The sequence below is a fragment of the Vombatus ursinus genome, unplaced genomic scaffold (assembly GCF_900497805.2).
Source record: "Vombatus ursinus unplaced genomic scaffold, bare-nosed wombat genome assembly UNPS02014768.1, whole genome shotgun sequence".
NCBI classification, from domain to species: domain Eukaryota; kingdom Metazoa; phylum Chordata; class Mammalia; order Diprotodontia; family Vombatidae; genus Vombatus; species Vombatus ursinus.
In genome coordinates, this window is record NW_020954546.1 from 13,650,026 (window position 1) to 13,664,860 (window position 14,835).

The window sequence follows — 14,835 nt, forward strand, 5'->3', positions numbered from 1 at the left end:
TATCATCCTTCTACTTACCTGCCCTCTATTATCTTCCTTCCTTCCTTTCTACTTGTCTGCCTTCTAAACTATCATCTGTCTTTCTATTTATCTGCCCTTTATTATCTATTTATCTTTCTTTCATTCTTCCTTCCTTCCTTCCCTCTTTTCTTTTTTCTTCCTTCTTTTCTATTTGTCTGCCTTCTATTATCTATCATCTACCATTCTACTTATGTGCCCTCTGTTCTCTATCTTCCTTCCTTCCTTCCTTCTTTCCTTCTTACCTGCCCTCTATCTGTCTAATCTATCATTCATCCATTTATCTAGCAATCATCTCTCTGCTCACCTGCCTTTTATCTATCCACCTGTCCATCTGTCTAGCTATCTATCTATGGCAAAACAAAATAAGTAGCTGCGTGAGAGAGAGCAGACCACATGCTAAGGGAGATGAGGGGAGGGAGCAATCACTTATGTGCAGGGAGATGGGGGCCCCAAGGAGGGCACTGAAACAGGTGGACGGAGAGTAGGACTGGCTGGCAGAGACAATGCCATACATCTCGGAGATTTGTTGTAAAATACACAATGAGGGGCTGAGGGCATTTTAGCCCCAGGAGGTGAGGGCTACTCGGACAGGTGAGGTCAGTTTCCTCTGGCGCCCAGTCCATTGGCACATGCAACCTGGCGCCTGCCTCCTGGCAGCACCCACCCACCCCCCCCAGCCCAAGACCCTCTTCCTCTAAAAGAGCTGGAGGGGATGAAATGTTTTTCTTCAGATCCCCGTCGTAGACCAGTTTATAATCTACTTCTCGTCAAACATTCCTCTCCCTCCCCCCCTAAATATTTCCTTCCAGTTTGTGCTTAGGCCTCCCAGGGCCTCAATTTTCATGAATTAAATATGAACTTCTCTATTGGAGTCAGGAAGGGAGGAAACCCTCGGCCGTCCGCGGGGACCACAGACAATTTAGTGCTTTGGTTGCTGTTACCTCCTGGGTGATATTTCAAAGGCACCGAGGCTGGACCCGGCAAATGAGAGGGTCTGACTGTGCGCTCCCTTGTCTTTCTGAGGCAAAGGATGGGAGATAGGAGCCCAGGCATCAATTTCCATGTCCGTGTCAGTCGGAGTCTAATGATTGGAGGTTGCCTTTACCCCAGTGTCTCACCTCGACCCAGGGCATTCAGAGGGTGTTAACTCATGGAAACATCCAGGGTGACGAAACTGAGGGGGATAGCGCTTTGTTAACATGGAGCAGTGGACAGAGCACTGGCTCTGAAGTCAGAGGATCTGGTTTCAAATCCTGTCTCTAACATGTACAGCTTGTGTCACCTTGAGCAAGTATTAATAATTGCTAGCATTTATAAAACACTTCACAAATACTATCTCATTTGATCCTCACATCAAACTCGTAAGGTAGATGCTAGTGTGATCCCCATTTTACCGATGAGGAAACTGAGGTAGATAGTGGTTACATGACTTGCCCAGGGTCACCTAGCTAGTAAGCATCTGAGGCTGGATTTGAGCTCCAGATTCCAGGGCCAGCCCTCTATCTGTTGAGCCACCTAGCTGCCTCAAAAGTCATCTAACCTCCTCTGGCCTCAGTTTCCTCATCTGTAAAATGATGGAGTTGGGTTAGATGGCTTGTGAAGACCCTGCCACCTTTAGATCTCTGTAGTTTATAGATGGTTTCAAAACAGCTGCACTCTATTATTACATCTATTTTTCACAACAGCCCTATGAAGAAGGTGTGATAATGAGGGTTCAGACTTGGGATTTCACCAGTGTGGAAACTCCCTCCATGGATACAGATCTTCTGTAATTTATAATCTTAGGAGGCTTCCTGGAAGTTGCGGAGTCTCAGTTTAGAGTGATTTGCCCAGGATCACACAGCTAGTACACACCACAGTATGTGACACATAAATCTTCTTGACTCCCAGGCAGTCTCTGTCCATAATGCCATATCACCTCTCATATATGTATGTGAATGTATTTGTGTGTGTCTATATGTATCAGTACGTATAAATATGTATTTATGTAATATGATTGTTGTTCAATCATTTCCTGCTTCATGACCTCATTTGGGATTTTCTTGGCAGAGATACTGGAGGGGTTTGCCGTCTCCTTCTCCAGCTCATTTTACAGATGAGGAAACTGAGGCAAACAGGGTGAAGTGACTTGCCCAGGGTCACACAGCTAATGTCTGAGGCCAGATTTGAACTCACATCATCAGCAAGAAGACGGGAGGTGGAATGTGGTTGAAGTTGTCCCCCTCACCTTCCTCCCGCTGCCTCTGTGAAGTGAGAGGTACAAGGATTATTACCCATATTTACAGATGAGGAAACTGAGGCAACAGGTGATGCCAGGATTCCAAATCCCCAGATTCAGGGTTCTTTCTGCTCTCCCAAAAATTCTCAATTGCTGTGGTCATCCTCCTTACGAATCCTTGGTTCTAGCTTCTTCTAGCTGGTTCGTAGGTGAAACTTGGCCTCCCTCTCTATTGGGATGGAAGGAGAGGGTCTGAAGAGTTCAAATAGGGAAGATGAAGATCTGAGACTTCCACCCCGTCACCCAGCACATTCAGAGCAGAGCTTGGCCAGACTCCCAAATCTGGTGTCCTGGGTCAGCGTCCTCAAGGCCAGCTCTCTATTTATATTCCATTCAACAAAGATGTATACATTTTCTCAGGGATGACATTCCAAGGCAGGATTGTGGCGTCTCTACTAAAAGGCAGATGCTTTTCTGGGAAAGAATGTTAGACACAGAGCAAGTCGGTGCTTTCTTCTTTTTGACAGACCATCTGGGACTAAGGAGAATGGGTCTAGCTGGGTGGGTGGGATTGCTGCAGTAGAATTCTGCTGGTGCTTTAGAGAGAGGACACATGAAAAGTGCACCTTGAGGACATTAGCTGCCAAGCCTCTGGGACAATGTTGAAAGGGCTTTGGACCTGGTGTGTCTTCCTGTTTTGAGGAAGAAGGCGGCTAGGGTGAGGTGACCGACATCTGGGATGAATTACTGGGCAGGGGAGAAGAATCAGCAACGGAACAGAGAGGGGGCCCGGGCCCCTTCGGAGATGAAGGGTGCAGGGCGGTGCAGGGGGGAGAGAGTCAATGCAAGAGGAAGCAGGAAATGGGCCAGAGAGTCTTCACAAGGGGCCAAGTGGATTTAACTCTTGGTGGGCAAGCCCCCCAGCTTGGGGAGTAAATCGCGTGTTAGGATAGGGCCTCAGTATCTTGGGGCAGTAAGCCTGTCCCGTGAGCTCTGCTGCTTCTCTGCAAACCTTGCTCTCACTGGCATGTTTTTCACTCTGTGATATAAATCCATCAGGAATTCCAGCTCTGGAGGACATCCGGTGCTAGCCTCTCCCCATTATAGCAATCTTTGGCTTGTTCGAAAAATATACCTTGTTTCTTACACCTTAATTACTTTCCAATAATCCCCCTCACTGCCATAGTACTTTTCCTTATGATGATAACCTCCAATTAAAACAAAAATGTGTGATACAGTGACTGACTGACAAGGGTAGATATTTCTGCCCCCTGTGGCCCCCCACCTCTCTCCCAAGAAAAAAGAAGTGGGTTCCAACATCCGTCATCTGCAACCAATCATGGTCATTGCATCTGGTCTGAGTTCGCTTTTGCCTTTTAGCTTTGTCTTTATTTGTTTGATTGTAGTTAAGGTGTAGAGTGTCCCTTTGGGCTACTTTTCTCTACTCTGTTAGCTCACATAATATTAGCTAGCATTTATAGGTTTATTTATAGGTTACTTCATATAACAATAACTGGGACATGAAGTTTTGAAAAGCGCTCTCTCTTTCCCTCCTCTCTTTTTTTCTTTTCTCTCTGCTTTCTCTTTTCTTTTTGTAAGTTTTTTTTGGAGGCAATGGCAGTTCAGTGACTTGCCCAGGGTCACACAGTTAGCTAGTGTCTGAGGCTGGATTTGAATCCAGGTCCTCCTGACTCTAGGGTCGGTGCTCTAACCACTGCACCACCTAGCTGCCCTCTGCTCTTTCTTTTCTTTCTCCCCTTTTCTCTTCTCTCTCTCTCTCTCTATATGTGTGTGTGTGTGTGTGTGTGTGTATGTGTATATATATATATATATATATGTATCATTTGATTTTCACATTAACACTGTGAAATAGGCGCTATTATTTTCCCCATTTCGCAGATGAGGAAACTGAGGCTAAATGAGGTTAAGTGGCTTGGCCAGAATCACAGAGCTCAGAAGTGTCTGAAGTTGGAGTTGAACCCATTTCTTCAGGACTCCAACTCCAGTGCTCTAGCCACATACCAGTCTTATCACAGATCACAGGATCGTACACAGCATTAGAAAGGACCTTACAGGTCATCCATTGCAACTTACCCATTTTACAGATGAGGAAAATGAAGCCCAAGGAGGTTTAGTGACTCATCCAAGGTCGCACAGTCAGGAAGTGGCGGAGCTAGGATTTGAACTCAGGTTTTGAATCCAAACCTAGGGCTTTTCTCACTGGGCCAAGCCACTGCCTGCCCCTTTTTCTCCTGCTTCTATGAATCCCTGAGTTTGTCATTTCAGACAGTGCTGTCATGTTCCTTTACCTTCATAGGTCCTAGTTTGTTCAGTCATCCCCTTAGTTTGTGCTTCTTTAGTTTGCTCAGTATGGGGCCTTTCTTGCCTTGATTTACCTTTCTGTAAAACAGAGGGGGATGCCCCCTCGGAGTCCCTTTCGTCCCAGATGATTTGTCCCAGGCCGGTGGTTTTTAGCAGGCAGCTTCTTTGCCCACATCTCCCCTCTCATCCTTCTGGTCTTCACAGAGCTCAGAGGAAATGGATGGTAATAAGGATCCGTCACCGGGTGTGACCTTGAGCAGGCTCTTGACCTCTTGGCTCCCTCAATCCAGCTGGAAAATTGAGTTTAAAAAATCAGCTGGAGCTGGAATGTCATTAAGGCGCAGACGCTGCCTCCAATGGCGAATTTTCCTGGGGAAAATCTGTCACTGGAGCCTGTGGGTACTGCTCCCCCCAGCCCCAGGGATGTGCTTTGGTAGAGCGCTGATAGATGCCCCAGCATCTGCTGCTACCCAGCAGCCTCAACGGCTGTCCGTTAGAAACTCACCTCTGCTGGATGGATGCCTGCGGAGTCAGGTCACTAACTGGCAAGTCTGATTGCTGACAGGACAACAAGCCCCAGAGAGTGGGAGTGTTGACTGAACCCCAGCCTCAACCCCCCAACTTCTTGGGGTGGGGAAAGTTCTGTGAAAGGAAGGAGTGCCATGCAAGTAAAACTGGGGGCTTGGGATAGCCCTCAAACGAACTGAACCGAGCAAGGCCCGAGGATGCTGGGGCCAGGGCAGCATTTCTGAAAGACTCAGGGCACTTTCGTTCCTACCTCCACCGCAGGAAAGTGAGAAAAGGTAGATTGCCTCCCATCTAGAGACAGGGGAAATTGTCTCACTCCCCCCAATGAAGCGTGCTTATCCCTGAAAGAATCCCATGTAGTTTTGCTAGGCTCATGAAGCTAGAGTTGAAAGGGACATCAGAGGGTCCAGCCACTTCATTTTACAGATGGGAAAACTGAGACCCAGAGGTAGTCATTTATCCAAGGAGTCATAATTGTGTATGCATGAGAGGGCCCGAGGTCACATCGGAAGTAAATGGCAGGGTTGACATTTGAATCCAGAAGCTTTGACTCCAGAACCAATGAATTATGAATTATTGAGAAGTACACCTATGCATTTTTATGGTTAGGGGAAATCCACCTATGGGGGATAGGGGAATGCTAGCATGGAGAGGGGTGCTAGCATGGAGAATAGTTGGATTCCTCCTCTAAGGACCCTTCCACTTCTACATTTATGATCCTACAATCTAGAAAAGAAGTGGTCCACCCCCTTCAAAGTCCACCCTTAACTTCCTTGGGGGTGGAAAGAAGGTGATCCCAGGAGAGGATGATGGGAGTGTCCTGGGCTAGGTTGAATCAAATAGTGGTGCAAACCAGTAGAAAGCCACTAAGCGAAACCCATGGACAATGGACAATGTGGGGAAGAAGTGAACTATTCCCCCACCCCAGAAAGGAAGTGTCTGCCCATCCTTGCCCCCAGATGTAGGCACCCTGGTACAAAGCCCCATTTGCCTTATACTAGGTATACCTCTCGCACCATACAATTGAGTCTTTTCCTCTGCATCTTTTATGTGTCCAGGCCTTTGAGAGCCACAGCTAGGGTTGATAAAAGAGGAGATGGATCCAGATTTTGTCCTGAGAAGCTTATGGTCTGGTAGGGGAGCTGAGCACGTGTGAAGCGATCTCTGAACTTTACATGACAGGTTATAGCTGTCCCCTGAGACATTCATGATTCCTGCCATCTCCCCTTACGCAAATCTTCCCCCAGTCAGGCATGCTCACACATTCTTTTGCTCACAGTGGAAAGGGCGCTGGCTTCCAAGTCAGAGAAGCAAGCTTTGCCTCTTCCTCTGGCCCTTATTTCCTCTGTGACCTGGGGGCAAGTTATTTTATTTCTCTGGGTCTCAGTTTCCTTATCTGTAAAATGAGGGAGTTGGAATAGATAGCCCTTATGGTCCTTTCATCTGGAGAAGGAAACCGCAAACCATTCCAGTATTTTTGCCAAGAAAACCCCAAATGGGGTCACAAAGAGTCAGGCATAACAGAATAACAAACGGTCCCCTCAAAAACTCAGTTGTTAAGTTTTGGATTTGAACTCAGGTCCTGTGCCTTGAGAGCCACTGAGCTGGGAGAAACTACCCTCTTCCTCCTTAGGCTCCTAGGATGTCAGGACTGAAAGGGTCCTTGGGCATCTGCCACCTTCACTTACAGAGGAGGCCAAGGAGCCCCAGAGAGGGCCGTGTCAATGTCACCCAGCTCAGAGGCAGACTCACCCCAGACCCTCTCCATCCCATCTCTCTTTCTGTTTCCTTCATCCAGAGAGTTTGGTTCGACTTGGGCCACTCCATTTTTGGGCTAGCCAAGATAGCCAGGGTAAGGAGAGGCTATGGTGTGAAGGCAGATGACCTGGATTCAAATGCTACTTCTGAGATTTCCTACTTGTGTGTTCCTGGGTAAGTCACCTAGTTTCCCCGGGCCTCAGCTTCTTCCTCCGTAAACCATGGTGGGCAAGAGGACCTCTGAGATTCTTTCTAGCTCTGGTCCTAGAGGCCCATGAATCAATCCTCACTTGGCCTCAGTTCATTCATTTGTAAATGATGGGGTTGGATTAGAAAGATTCAGAGGTCCTCCCCAGATCCAGACTTTTGTTCTGCCATAAAACAAGAGGAAGAAAAGTGTGAAGGGGCTCAGAGTTCTGGGAGGATTACTGTCAGATTGATCGATCCATCGCTGGCTTGGAGGGAAATGGTGACAGAATGGAGCACGTGGAGAAAACACGGTGTAAAGCATGCATCCATTTCTTGTCTGGGCCCCAGTCAGGCTGCCCCTTGAGGGACAGCCCGACCAAGTGCTGAGCCAGGAGTGGAAAAGGCAATGATGCGCTGAAGGCTGGACTCTATCCTCAGGCACGCGCCCTCGGATGGCTTTGGGAGGCAGACTGAGGAGTGGTGAAGAGGTCGTTTTCTCTGGGTTTGTGGCTTCCATTTGGTCCATTATCGCTGGCTCTCTGTAGGCCACACCCATGCACACACAGCACTGTTCATTTTAGTCTGGGAAAGCCTCCCTAGATTTCTCTTAGAAACACTGTGAGTACTTCCCATGATTATTTGACAACCAGAGATGAACACATGCTCACCACTGTGTTGTGCACAGCCACGCCAACCTGTCTGTGGCATTTCTTATGAGCCCTTGGGCAAGTCTCTTCCCCTGCTGGGCATCAGTTTCCTTATCTACAAAATGAGGAGGTTGGACCAGAAGGCCTTTGAGGTCACTTCTAACTCCAGATCTGGTATCCCATGAAAACCCAGTTGTAAATGTTCGGTGTGTGGCCCTTTGGGAACTATCCTGCGGACAGATCTGCACATATTGTGTGTCTGATTCTTTGTGACCCCATTTGGGGTTTTCTTGGCAAAGATACTGGAGTGACTTGCCGTTTCCTTCTCCAGTTCATTTTACAGAAGAGGAAACCAAGGCAGAGACAGACTCACTGACTACCTCAGGGTCACACAGATAGTAAGTGTCTGAGGCTGAATTTGAATTTAGGTCTTTGTGATTCTAGGCCCAGCACTCTACCCACTGTACCACCTAGCTGCCCGTGGGTGAGGCGTAAAAGAAAAAGTCCTGGATTTTTAGTGAGACCCAATTACCAAGAGACCAGATTTTGAATCTCCCCTTTGACGCTTACTAACTAGGTGACCCCAAGCAAGTTACCTCATTTATCTTCATTTTGCACGGTCAGATGTGCTCCCTTCTCACGCCCACCTGTTATGTTCTCTAATTCCCTTCAACCAGCTCACGCAACCATATTTGAAGCCTTTCCTGAACCCCTAGATGCTCGTGCCTTCCCCCCAAGTCCATGTTTTATATTTACTTATAAGTGACCAGGTTGTCTCCCCTGGCTAGACTGTAAATTCCTCAGGGTCAGGTATTGTTTAATTTTTATCATTGTATCTCCTTGTATCTGCCTGGTATGCAGCAGGTGTCTAAGAAATACTTATTGACTCATTGATTAAGCCTCAGTTTCCTCATCTGTATTTTGGGGGTGATACTTGTACTTCTAACTTCCCCCATGTTGCCATGAAAGTGTTTTAAACCTTGAAGCATCACCAGAATGGATGCAATTATTTAATGATTAAGATAGAACAAAAGAAATTCCTTTCTCGTGGGCAGAGCCAAGGTGGCAGAAAAAAAGCAGTGACTTGTCTGAGCTCTCCCCCAAATCCTTCCAAATAACTGGAAAAAAAATGGCTCTGAAGAAAGAACAGCAAATTGAAACTTTTTGGCATTTGATATAGTGGATAGAGCACCAGGTCTGGAGTCTAGAACGCCTGAGTTCAAATCCAGCCCCAGATACTTACTAGCTGTGTGACCCTGGACAAGTCACTTAGCCCTGTTTGCCTCAGTTTCCTCATCTATCAAATGAGCAGGAGAAGGAAATGGCAAAGCACTCCAGTATCTTTGCCAAGAAAACTCCAAATGGGGTCACAAAGAGTCGGGCACGACTGAACAGAAAACAATGTTTAAAGGCACTAGCAACATTTTATTCTTCCCCTTGATTCCTATATGGTGTATAATTCCAGCATGATGTGGTAGAATGAATATGAGAATAGAAGCAGAAGACCTGGGTTCAAATGGTGACTCACCTTCGCCTCATTGGGTGACCTTGAGCAAGTCACTCTTTCTAAGCCTCAGTTTGCTCATCCATAAAATGAAGGGGATGGTCTAGCTCTAGATCAAGGCTTTTTAAAAATCAGTATTTATTTATTTTTTAACATTCATTAAAATTTTTTTTTGAGTTCCAAATTCTCTCCCTCCCTCCTACCCCTCCCCCACCCATTAAGAAGGCAAGCACGGTTTAGATCAAAGGTTCTTAACTTGGGTCTATGACCTTGTTTTTAAAAATGTATGTATTTTGACAACCAAATTTTAATATGACTGCTTTCTTTTGTAATTCTTTGTATTTTACCATATCTTGTGAGGTTTGAGTGATAAAAAAAAATGGTGGTTCCTAAGGTTTTTGTGTTCTGTGAACTCTTTTCACTCAAAAAAAAAAAAGTGTTGTCAACCCCCTGGGTAATTTAACATTTTGGTTGTTTTTGACTTGTTTTTCAGTTGTGTCCCACTCTCCATGACCCCATTTAGGGTTTTCTTGGCAGAGATGCTGGAGTGGTTTGCTATTTCCTTCTCCAGCTCATTTGACAGATGAGGAAACTGAGGCAAAGAGGGTGAAGTGATTTGCCCAGGATCGCACAGCTAGGAAGTGTCTGAGGCCAGATTTGAAATCAGGAAGATGAGTCTTCTGACTTCTGGTCCTGGCACACTATCTATTGCATCACACAGCTGCCTGAATTTGATATACTACTCAGAAGATTCTGCAATTATTTATTGCTTAAGGTACCATTCAAGAATTTTTATTGCCACCCCATCCCTCCCCGACTTAGACATTGTTGTGAGTCCATTGAGAACCACTCCGTGGCATGATCTCCAAGGTTCATTCTCTATGACGCCAAAGATCCCCAAAATTGTTGCCCAAAACACTGTAACAGAGTGATTGCAACCGATTGTAACTGATGAAACTTTGCAAGTTCCTGTAGTATCTATCCCTGTTCCCTTCTGTATTCAACCTGAGTTGACTTCATTTACCTGGTTGTAGTCATTGTTTCCTGCTCTTTCTTCCTTCTGTCCCATTTCATACGTCTCCTTCCACATTATTTTGAATTCTTGTCTCTGCTTGTGGCAAAGTCATATTTCATTACATTCAGATACCACAGTTGGTACCAACTGTGGCACACAAAGTTGATTTCTAACACTTTGTTGTTACCCGGAATGTTACTATGACCATTTTTAGACAGGTGGATCTCTTATTATCAGTAATCTTTTTTGCGTTCTTGATAAGCAATGCTGATGTAGTGTAGACCAGAAGTTCCCGAATTTATTTGGCCTACCGCCCCCTTTTCAAAAAAACAATTCCTCAGTGCCTCCTGGAAATCTACATTTTTTTTAACCCCTTAGTGATTTTTAAAAAATGTGTCATTTCAAAAAAAAATAAACATTTTTTCAATGATGCATCTTACATTTAGTAATTTACTGTAAATTTATTTTTTCCTGCATTGAAATTTTGATGATACAATATTGCATCATGTAACTGTATAGTATTGTAAACAAGTCATTACAGGAATATATTCCTGCCCGTGCATGCCGGACTTCCTGACAATTCGAAGCACCTGCTTGTTAAGACCTATCTGAAGACTTAACCACTGATCAGTTAATAACTTGCATTGTGTGTTTTTATTTGGAAAATAGTGTAAGTACTATGACTTTAACTCTGTTACACAAAAGATGAAACATGCACGAATGTTCTTTCAAAATTTTCTTATCTTCTCTTCTTTCCTTATGCTTCCATTGCCCCCTTATTTTTATTCAATGCCCTCCAATTGCACCAGAGGCTACTCTTACCCCCACTAGATCCTTCCAGTGACCTCCAGCTCCCTTCTTGGGAACCCGTGGGCTGGAATAGACAGAGAGCTTTGGGTTTGAGTCTCTCCCTTGATATCATCAGCTATGGAGCCTGGGTAAATCACTTAAACTCTCAATGCCCCCTCCCCCCTCCTTCTTCCTTCACCACACCCCCTCCCCAAGTCTCTAACTTCAGAAATGCCTGTCTGCCTTGGTAGATAATGTTCATGGGCTTATAGCTGTAGCACTGAAAGGGACCTTAAAAGTCATCTTGCTAGCTCAATCTCCTTATTTTATAGATGGGGAAACTGAGGCACAGTTAGATGACTTGCTCAGGTCACACATAAATTTATATCTAGAAAAGACTTTGGAGGACATCTAGCTCAACCCTTCATTTTACAGATGAGGAAACTGAGGACTTGTCCAAGATCATGGATCCTTACTAGGAGCTCCCAATACCAACAAAATCAAAGAATGGGCAAGAAACAAACAAACAATCTACTCTTTAGGGAGCAAATTCAAAAGTGGAATGATTGGAATTACTTATTATAATTTAAAAAACAATTTTTATATAGAATTTTATTATTTTATAATTTTTTGTTTATAATTTCTCTTGTCTTCTCCAATGGCCGGGCCTAAATGCGCACTGTTCACTGAGTGTATGAGTGTGTCTGCCATCACCGGTGAATTTTTTTCATTTTTCCCCCTTCTTCGACAATTTTATGGCTGTGAGATGATACTGCAGAGTTGTTTCAATTTGCATTTTCCCACCTGTAAGTGATTTTGAGCATTTTTTCCAGATGGCTGTCGATAATTTCATTAGCAGCATTTTAAAAATAAAACAAGCAGTACTTAGGAAAGAAAAGGAAGAAATATGCTAAACTACTCAGCTTCAAAGGGTCAGGAAGTTCCCATTTTGACCTCAAAACTGGACCCTGCACCAAACCGTAAATAACCACCAAACTTTAAGAATTTATGATCTTCTCAGTGTGGGTACTCTCTCTACCAACACGGATTGCAACCCTGCTGGGACTGAGTAGATGGTCTTCAAGCCTTGCCACAGCTAAACAGACCTTCACCCTGTGGATAATCTGGTGATGAGCCCTTCTGCACTTAACTAGGCCGGTCCTTGGTCAACAGACATCTGTCACTGGGCCCATATGCTAAGCCTTTCTGGACTTCCCTGAGTTTGCGCTCCGTCGATTTCGTCTTCAAGGACCCAGGCTGATGTCCATGAAAGGAAGAGGCCTCAAAGGAGGATTTGAATGGAGAGGGAGGGGTAGGATAATCAAAATACTTTGGTTAAAATTGATTTTTTTTCATCCTCTGACTTCTTCATCTTTCCATATAGTATATTGGAGTCACTCTGGCTCTACCCAAATGGCCATTAATGAAGTGTGTGTTATTCCTTGAAGGCCTTTTCTGGTAGCTTTATAACAGTGCCTGGCACATAGTAGGTACTCAACAAATGTTTATTGACTCACCAATTGACTGATTTTCCCTCTCTTGCCTTTTTGCAGCCTGGATCATTTGTTTCCTCTCTTGGGTTATAAGATCATCCCCCAGCTTTCCATCTTATATTTATGAACTCAAGCGTGTCAGAGCCTGAAGGGACCTCAGTGGTACAGGGACAAGGGCACTGGTTGTAGAGGCAGAGAACCTGGTTCAAATTTTGCTCCTGACAATTCCTACTTTGTGATAGTCAGCACATCACCGTCCTGTAAAATGAGGGGATTGGACCAGATGGCCTTTGAGCCCTTTTCTGACCCAGAGCTATGATCCCAGGGCCCAAAGTGACCTCACTTTAATGGGCCTGTTTCCTAATCTGTAAAGTGAGAGCATTTGGTTGGATGGACTGTGAGGCCCAGATCCTGGATCCTGTAATCCTGCCCAAATCCTAAATTTACAGAAGAAGCAAATGATGCTTAGAGAGAGGGAGGGATTAGTCCAAGGTCACACAAGGCTGGAGGCAGGGCGGAGGCCCAACCCCAGGTGTCTCAATTCCCAGATTCTTCCTCTTCCTTTTCTTGATGGATCTCATCCTGCTCACGTCTCCTCCAATGCCTTTGAGCTAATAAGGATGGTGGCGTAAGACCAGCAATAACAACATGGCCCTTACGTAGCGCCATCCCAGAGGGATCTGAAAGGCCGATATTTGCTGTCACTCTCTCACGTTCCGGCGTGGCAGGCATTACTCTTTCACTCTCACAGAAAAAGAGATGATAGGATTTGGGGAAAGGCTGTGCTGAAGGGGACATTATATTATTCATCCCTAAGTCTGACCAGATTCCCTCAGAGGATGATAGAGCATGTGTCTAGAGCACTGTAAGGAAAGGAGGAGTGGTGACAATCTCCATTTTTTGCTCTTTCCAAAGGAGGCCTGGGAACAGCTGCGGCCTGAGCCCCTGACAGTGGATCAGAGGGACTGACCTAGCCCTCATGAAGGTCATCTGGAGATAAGTCATTGGCTTACTGCAAACCATGATCTAACATTGTTATTATTATTCCTCCAAGGCCATCAGTTAACATTCTTTGTAAAATACAGAAGATGACCCCTTCCCCCAGTCTCTGCCCCGTTTCAGTACTGAAGTGAGCTCTGCCCTCAGAGTGCTTGGAGATCATCGGAGATTGGCCTCACATCAACCTAATTTTACTAGGGCCTCAACTGTCCAGGTTAAGGAAGATCAGGCACAGACTGGAAAAGAGATAACCCAGGGCACACTCCCCACTCCCTCACCCTCCACCCGCCATGCCTTCCTTTGACCCAGATGTGCTCTGACATCCCACAATTCTTTTTCCAGGGTTCACCAAAAGTGACCAACTTCGCTCCCTCTGCTGCCTCACCAAAAAGCTGTCTCGGTCAGCAAGTTTTAAAGGAAGAAATCATGACTTGGGTATTTCACAGAAGGGGACATTTTCATTCAAAGGACCACAGGATCACAGATTGAGAGCTGAAGGGACCTTAGGCATTAATGATTCTAAACCCCTCATTAAAAATAATTTTTAAAAAGTTTTATCAGAACCATTTATATTTTTCTCACAGCTATTTCTGGGGCAGGAAAGTGTCTGGGTTCTTCTTTTTAGATCAGAAATTCTTAACCTGATATTGACAGACCTCCCCCTCCTCACAGATTTCAGGGCATCTGTGACCTTAGATAGGAACAAAAATGACTTAATTTTCACTAAGCTCTAACTGAAATTGAATATTTCTTTCCATTATGAATGTGGACAAAAAACCATTTTTTGAGAAGGGCTTTCCCAGACAACCAGAGAGGTCCATGACACAAAGAAGGTGAAGAATGCTTGGTTTGGATTCTATTCTGACCCCTTCTTCTCCCCGCTCCTGATCCTGACAAAGAGAAAAAATTAAGCATATACCCCCAATACAGGGCTTCTATCTGACATGGGTCACCCTATCCAACCTTCTGTTCTATACAATGTCAGACACAGTCTCTGTATTGGACATTTTGGCTTATTTTTTTCCTTTGTCACAAGGGTGGGTTCCATCTGGAGCAGGCTGGGAAATAACTATAACATGAAGACAAAAGGCATCAATAAAGTATCTTTTCTAAAAGAAGAATTTCCTAAGATTCTAGATTTAGAAGTGGAAAGGACATCAGACATCATAGACTTATAGATATAGGTCTGGAAGGCATCTCAAGGGCCTCCTGGTCCAATACCCTCATTTTACATTTGAATTTTTTTTCAAATGGTTTATTTATTTATTTTTGGTGTGGCAGTTGGGGTTAAGTGACTTGCCCAGGGTCACACAGCTAGTAAGTGTTAAGTGTCTGAGTCCAGATTTGAACTC

The 14,835-nt window shown here is 45.0% G+C and overlaps 1 long non-coding RNA gene across 1 annotated transcript in view; it reads left to right on the forward strand.

The window, feature by feature from the left end:
* The window catches only part of LOC114043340, a 24,021-nt gene extending 10,019 nt beyond the window's left edge, over positions 1–14,002 (forward strand). Inside the window, exon 3 of the long non-coding RNA XR_003569086.1 lies at positions 13,826–14,002. This is a non-coding gene — a long non-coding RNA (uncharacterized LOC114043340). The remainder of the gene's footprint in view (positions 1–13,825) is intronic.
* Positions 14,003–14,835: the final 833 nt, after the last annotated feature.